Source organism: Aristolochia californica, unplaced genomic scaffold (assembly GCF_029961685.1).
Source record: "Aristolochia californica isolate CCGP_79_NKW_82.1479 unplaced genomic scaffold, dmAriCali1.0.hap1 SCAF_10, whole genome shotgun sequence".
Lineage (NCBI taxonomy): Eukaryota > Viridiplantae > Streptophyta > Magnoliopsida > Piperales > Aristolochiaceae > Aristolochia > Aristolochia californica.
The window spans coordinates 7,410,550-7,416,911 of record NW_027181771.1 but is presented as its reverse complement, the minus strand read 5'-3'; the positions used below and the strand labels follow the sequence as shown (position 1 = coordinate 7,416,911).

Genomic DNA, 6,362 nt, shown 5'->3' with positions numbered 1-6,362 from the left:
ATAATGCCATTCTCTGGACAAAATAAAGCAAGGTCTTTGGAAGTATATTCTTTGGCATTGTTAGACTAAAGTACTTCGATTTTCTGACCAAATTGAGTTAATACCATTGCATGAAAAGATTTATGGATGATATTTCAGAACGTTCTTTAAAAGAAATAGCCATGTGGTACGAGTAAAATTATCAATAAATATAATAAAGTACTTGACTTGGGAAATATTTGAGACGCTCAAGGGTCCCCATACATCTATGTGGATCAATGAAAAAGGAGCAACACTTTTAACTTCTAGACGAGGTGAGTATGTAGTCCTCTGGTGTTTGCTCAGTTGACAAACTTCATAATTTAAATTTGACCTATCTTTAAAAGTAGGGAAAAGAGAATGAAGAGATTATGTGGATGGATGTCCCAACCGATTGTGTCATAGACTTGTCTCAATTTCACTGGTTGAAACAATATTTATTTTAGGCACGTCCAGGTAGTAGAACCCCCCTTGTTCATGGCCTCCATCAATAACTCATTTTGACTCACTCTTGACTCAGCTTAACTCGGGATGTTAACTTGGCTTGATTTGCTCCTTATCAAAGCTGTTATTGTGCCTCATTATTTGCTATCATATCTCATCACCCTTGTTACTGCATTTTGGGTCCTTTTTAATCAAGACATTTATGTTGAAAACAAAAATCCTCAGATTGATTACCCTCAATTGTTACTCATTGACTATTGTTAACTTGCACTATGATGGCTCTTAAGAACCCTAGATACCGGAAGATTGTCTCTATCAAAGATTTTGCACTACTTCAGAAGATCAAGCGTCTAATGGCCTATTCAAACAACCAGGCCAGTCCCAACAAGATTTCTCCTATTGTTGCTACTTTTATAATAGGTATGGTTTCCGCTACTTCTCCATCCTGGATCATTGACTCTAGGGCCTTTGAGCCCTTGAAAAGTAATGGTACCCTCCTAAATTCTATTGCTCCTTGTTTACCTGACAAATTTGTTTATATAACTGATGGATCCCAAACCAAGGTACGTGGGAGGGGTCCACATTTTCTACACCTTTTCTTCATTTTAAAGATATCTTATTTGTTCCTGAGTTTCCACTAAACCTTTTATCCATTAGTCAACTCAAAAAAATTACTATTCCATCGCTATTTCTTCCACGTCTTGTATTCTTCATAAATTGAAGACAAAGTAGGTTATTGGTGGAGGCCATAAAGAGGGGGGCTCTACTATCTTGATTCACCATAACTAACAGCCACCTCTAGAGCTCCACATACAACTCTTCAATGGCTCTATAGGTTAGGACATTCATCCTTTCAGTCACTCAAACAGATTATTCCCATATTAAACTATGAAGATTGTCAAGTGAGTAAACACCAACGGAGAACATATTTTCCTTGCAGTGAAACCAAAAGTGTTCCCCATTTTCTTTAGTTTATACTGATATATGGGGTCCTTTGAACATCTCAAATGTTTCCCGATCAAAGTATTTCGTTACATTTGAGGATGATTTCTCTCAGGCTACATGGTTGTTCTTATTAAAAGAGAGATCAAAGTCTTACCTCTTTTAAAGTTTTTACCATGGTGTGTACCCAGTTTAACACTACCTTAAAGATTCTTCACTCTGATAATGACAAGGAATATAAGTCAATAGGCTTCTAATATTTTTACCAGGACAAAAACACCATTCACCAAATTTCTTGTGTCAGTACACCACAACAAAATGGTGTCACTGAAAGAAAAAATAGACACCTTCTTTAGGTTGACCGTGCTCTACTTCATCATATGCATGTGCGTCATTGCTATTGGCTCCATACCATCCTCACAATCTATTATCATATTAACATGTTACCTTCTTCAGTGCTTGCTAACGAGACACCATATTATTATCCTTTTCCTTGTGATAAGTTGTTCTCTCTTCCTTTGAGAGCTTTTGGGTGTACCTGTTTTGTTCATAATACTTCCCCACATACTACTAAATTGGATCCCAGGATAATTAAATGTATTTTTTTTGGATACGCTTGTACTAAGAAAGGATATGTCTGTTATAATCCGTCTCTTCAAAAATTGTTTGTTTCTAGTGATGTTCAATCTTATAGGACTAACCCATTTATCCATCCACTGATGCCACACCTAGTTTTTCTACAACCAATGAGTTTCCTAAACCCATTGTGACAATTGATGAATCCGCAACACATGATCGTATTGATGTACCTGCCCCACCCCTTGAAGCATTGGCCAACACTACACCTGTGAAGTCTCCAGATTTCTCTGAGGTACATTCTCCTTCTCCACCCCCTATTTTTGGTCTTTTATTTGATACCCAACCCATTTCTCTTTGGAAAGAACCTAGGGCATGCACCCGACCTTTCACCTGTCACTAGGGGTGGCTTCGAACCTAGCCGGCTCGCGAGCCGCTCGAGTTCGGCTCGGTTAGATTCGTTATATTTCGAGCTCGAGCCGAGCTCGATCTCAGAAATGGGCTCGTTTAGATTAACGAGTCGAGCTCGAGCAGAGCCAGGTTCGGCTCGCCATTTCGCGAGCCGACTCGTTAATTTAACCAACGATTCGGGGATCGGGGGATTTTGAAATTTTTGGGGAAACTGTATCTTCTTTTTGTCTTGCCACCTACGAAACCCATACTTCTCTCTGCCATTTCCATGCCATTTCAGCATGATTTCTTGCTGAAATTGCTGTCCGTCAACAGGTATTGAGGGGAAATGGGGGATTTGGTCTTCAAATCCCTCGTTCTCCCTCTCCCTCTCCCTCTTCGATTCCTCAATTTCTTCCTCTGCGATTTCTTTCTCTTCTTCCTCTTCTATTTCTTTATCCAAAGTTTTTCCTCGCTGACAAGATGAAAGCGACGGTCCGATGGAAGGAGGTAAGATTTTTATTTAATCTTCTATTTTGTTTTCATCGCCGACCTAACCCTAAAAAATCTCTAACTCTCGCTTCGTTTTAGCAGTGCTCCTTCATTCTTCGAAAGTCTTTTTGGATATCCGAACGGTGAACACTTTGTTTCTGTAAGTGAAATGTTCTGTATTAGAATGCAGAATGCAGTTATGCCTAAGCAAAGATAACGATCTGTTTTTTTTTCTTTTTTGTAGATATTTGTAGCTGACTGTTTTCTTGAACTTACAAAGTACATTCGGGAAGAAATCCTTGGAAGAAACTGCTGGTATGAATTTTATTTCATGATTTTGAGTATTGATACTGTTTGATTTTTTGCAATGGTGAGTTCATGATTTAAGGGTAGATGGAAATGCACTGTCGCAACGTACTGGGAAGATCATTTTATACAGATTGTATAAGGATGTTACCTTTTCCTCTATAACTTAAAGAAAAAGAGCTTTGGGGGATGGATTTTCCAACAGAGATGGTCATAATTATTCTCTTTGTTCTCATATCTTATTTCAAGTCTCATCTGCACAACCTCCACTGTTTCAAGGAAATCTCCTTTACAATTCCAATCCTAATGTTAATGTTAAAGTTATTTTTAAGTGATTTTGGTGGGTGAGGGGCGAATTATGACTTTTAAAAAAAATTTATATCAACAAATAAAAATAGCTATACCCCTCTATCAAAGCTTGGTTATATATTTGGGATTTGAAAATAATGACAAGTAAACTTTAAGTATCATTTTTGATTAATAACGGGGTATAGGCCTCTCTTCCTTTCACCCCTTCTCAGCTGAGGTGTACAACTTCTTCTTCTTGAAGGGAAGCAGCAAAGACATCCAGTAAAGTTGTTCGAGTTATATTATTTTCGCTGTTCTGCAGAAGATATTGTTCACGTGGGTTAGCAGAACAACATTTATTGTCAAAACCTCTACCAACAAACACTCCAACGGGGTTCTCCAATCATCCCAACTAAGTCTCAACTTCCTCATTCCATTAGGTGTTAAGGGCACTGCATCACCTAAAAATTCATAACTACTATGATCCTAACTAATAGTTATACTTTGTGTCCGAAGTTGATCAATATACTCGTTTCTTAAAACAATAAGAATGTGCCTACAAGGGATACCTTCTGACTCAAACTTCATATAAGGACAACATGAAAATTGTTGATGTGAATCATATTAAACTCATCGAGGCAGTTCATTTGAAGATGTACCCACCCCAAGTAATTTTACCCAATGTATTGTTGAATTTCCATCCCAAAGTTTAGACACTCTTTCAATTCTTTTTGAAACTTAAAAAATATAGTCCTTGTGTATACCTTTGCAATTTACTTCTCAAAATTGAATTGGGTAATCATTCGAGGCTTCATATAAGATGTGTCATGATCGACCTTCTTCACTTGCTGCCTTTGTTTCCTTGTGGCTGCTTCATTGTGGTGAATGAATTCAACTAATGATTTCTTTTTATCGAAGTAAGAGTCAAAGAAAGAGTTCATACATTCACTCTTTTGGGTTATCCACATTCCAACCATTAATATGTGTTTGCAATATACAGGAATCCACTAACTTCATTCGCAAAAGATTTTATGCAACCAATCATTATGATCTAACAGACCATTTTTCTCCAAATTCGTCTGGTGTGTCAGAGTTCCATACACAGTCTGCAAAAGCATGCTAGAATTTTTCATCATGAGCATTAGGACCAACTCTCTCACCAACCTTATTTAGTATATGCTACATACAATATATGTGAAAAGTATTTGGAAATATTAATTTGATGCATGTGCTATACTACAATCCTGATTTGTTACAATTGCACATGGGTGTTGGTTTGACATAGCAATGAGAGATTACTAAAATAGCCAAATAAATGAATCCCCCTTCTCATCTTTCAATAACCCACAAGCAAATGTTGTAGAATGTCCATGATTGTTAACTCTAGTAAAAGGCGCAAGTATCAGTTCATATTGGTTAGAATCATAAGTAGTATCAAAAGCAACTGTTTTATCAAAATTGTGATATGCCTTCATAGCCTCTCCATCTATCCAAAAACTGTGTGTTGACCTCTTCTCATTATCCATTTCATATGAATAGAAAAATGAAGGATTTACTTCTTATAGATCTTTGAAATGATCTAACAACATTTGAACATCATAGTCTCATAATTCTTGTCTTTTGTCCCTCTCTTAATTTTTAACATCTCTTTTAGTATACCCAACCTTGTCATATCTTCTAGAAGAAAGAAATAACTTTTGATGTAGAAACAATAAATTTTTTGAATGTATCAAACAATCAAACAAGTTTGTATGCACTTGTGTAATTTGCCTATTCAAGGGCAAAAATTGCCTTTTACCAGGAGTCAATAGGACATGATTGTGACCTTCCATAAATTTCACCACTTTCCACTTCTCATTAGAATCTTTAGTGAATCTAAGTAATGCCCTACACCCATCTCTCACGATCCCTCACTTTCTTTTTTTGATGGTTTGATCAAAATTATGATTTCTCCTTGCATATCCTTCCTTTGAACATATGAACATTCTACCATTCATTTCTTTGGTATTATGATGATAATTCACAGAGCCCTTACATACATGGAATCATCCATCCCTAGCATAATTATAATAAATGTTTTTTGCTTTCTCAATTGAGTAACAAAAATATACCTACTCTAGGCTTTTTATCTTCATTTATTGTTGGATTCCACACTTTGTCCCCTCTACAATCTAAGGTGCCTTCATCATCTAATAATTCTTCACATTTGTATGTTTCTTTATTGCACTCCATCTTTACTCAGAAAGCACATGAACGTATTAAACCAATTCATAAATAAATAACATACAAAAAAATATTCATCAATAAATGACAAGATATGTCAAAAGTTTGACGACTTCTTAAATGTTATAATTCAAAACATATAAGATATCCTTAAGTCCGAAATAGTATAAAAACACTTAATTATGAAAAAAAAACTTTGTTGCTTTCCAACTTTTTTTCTCTCCTGAAACAGAGACAAACACAGCAACCATAAAAAGCTGAATGAGAACCAAGATAAACAAGAAATGAATACTGAAAATAAACCGAGATAATAAGAGCTCGTTCAACATTAGAAGTTCAACACCCATAAAAATAAGAAAATTCAACAATCATTTAACACCCATAAAAATAGCTCTTGTGATCATTTAAACATGCACCATAATCATTTATCACATCACTTCTGTAAAATGCTCATATCACTTTATGAGAAGATATACTTATTTAAAAAAAGATGCTATTATCGGTGTCAAAATAAATGTATTAACATACATAGTTACATGCAACAAGCCTTAATGAGAAGAATAGGCGTTGAGGACTCAATAGCTAACCGAGTCACCTAAAGGAGGTGCCATTGACTCACTGATTTAATTAATTTTACTTTCATATTTTATATTTCTTTTAAGTATATTTTTCATTAAGTATTT

The 6,362-nt window shown here is 35.6% G+C and overlaps 1 pseudogene; it reads right to left on the bottom strand.

Annotated features, from left to right (window-relative positions):
* Positions 1–4,130: 4,130 nt before the first annotated feature.
* Positions 4,131–5,688, bottom strand: LOC137942851 (protein FAR1-RELATED SEQUENCE 3-like; annotated as a pseudogene).
* Positions 5,689–6,362: the final 674 nt, after the last annotated feature.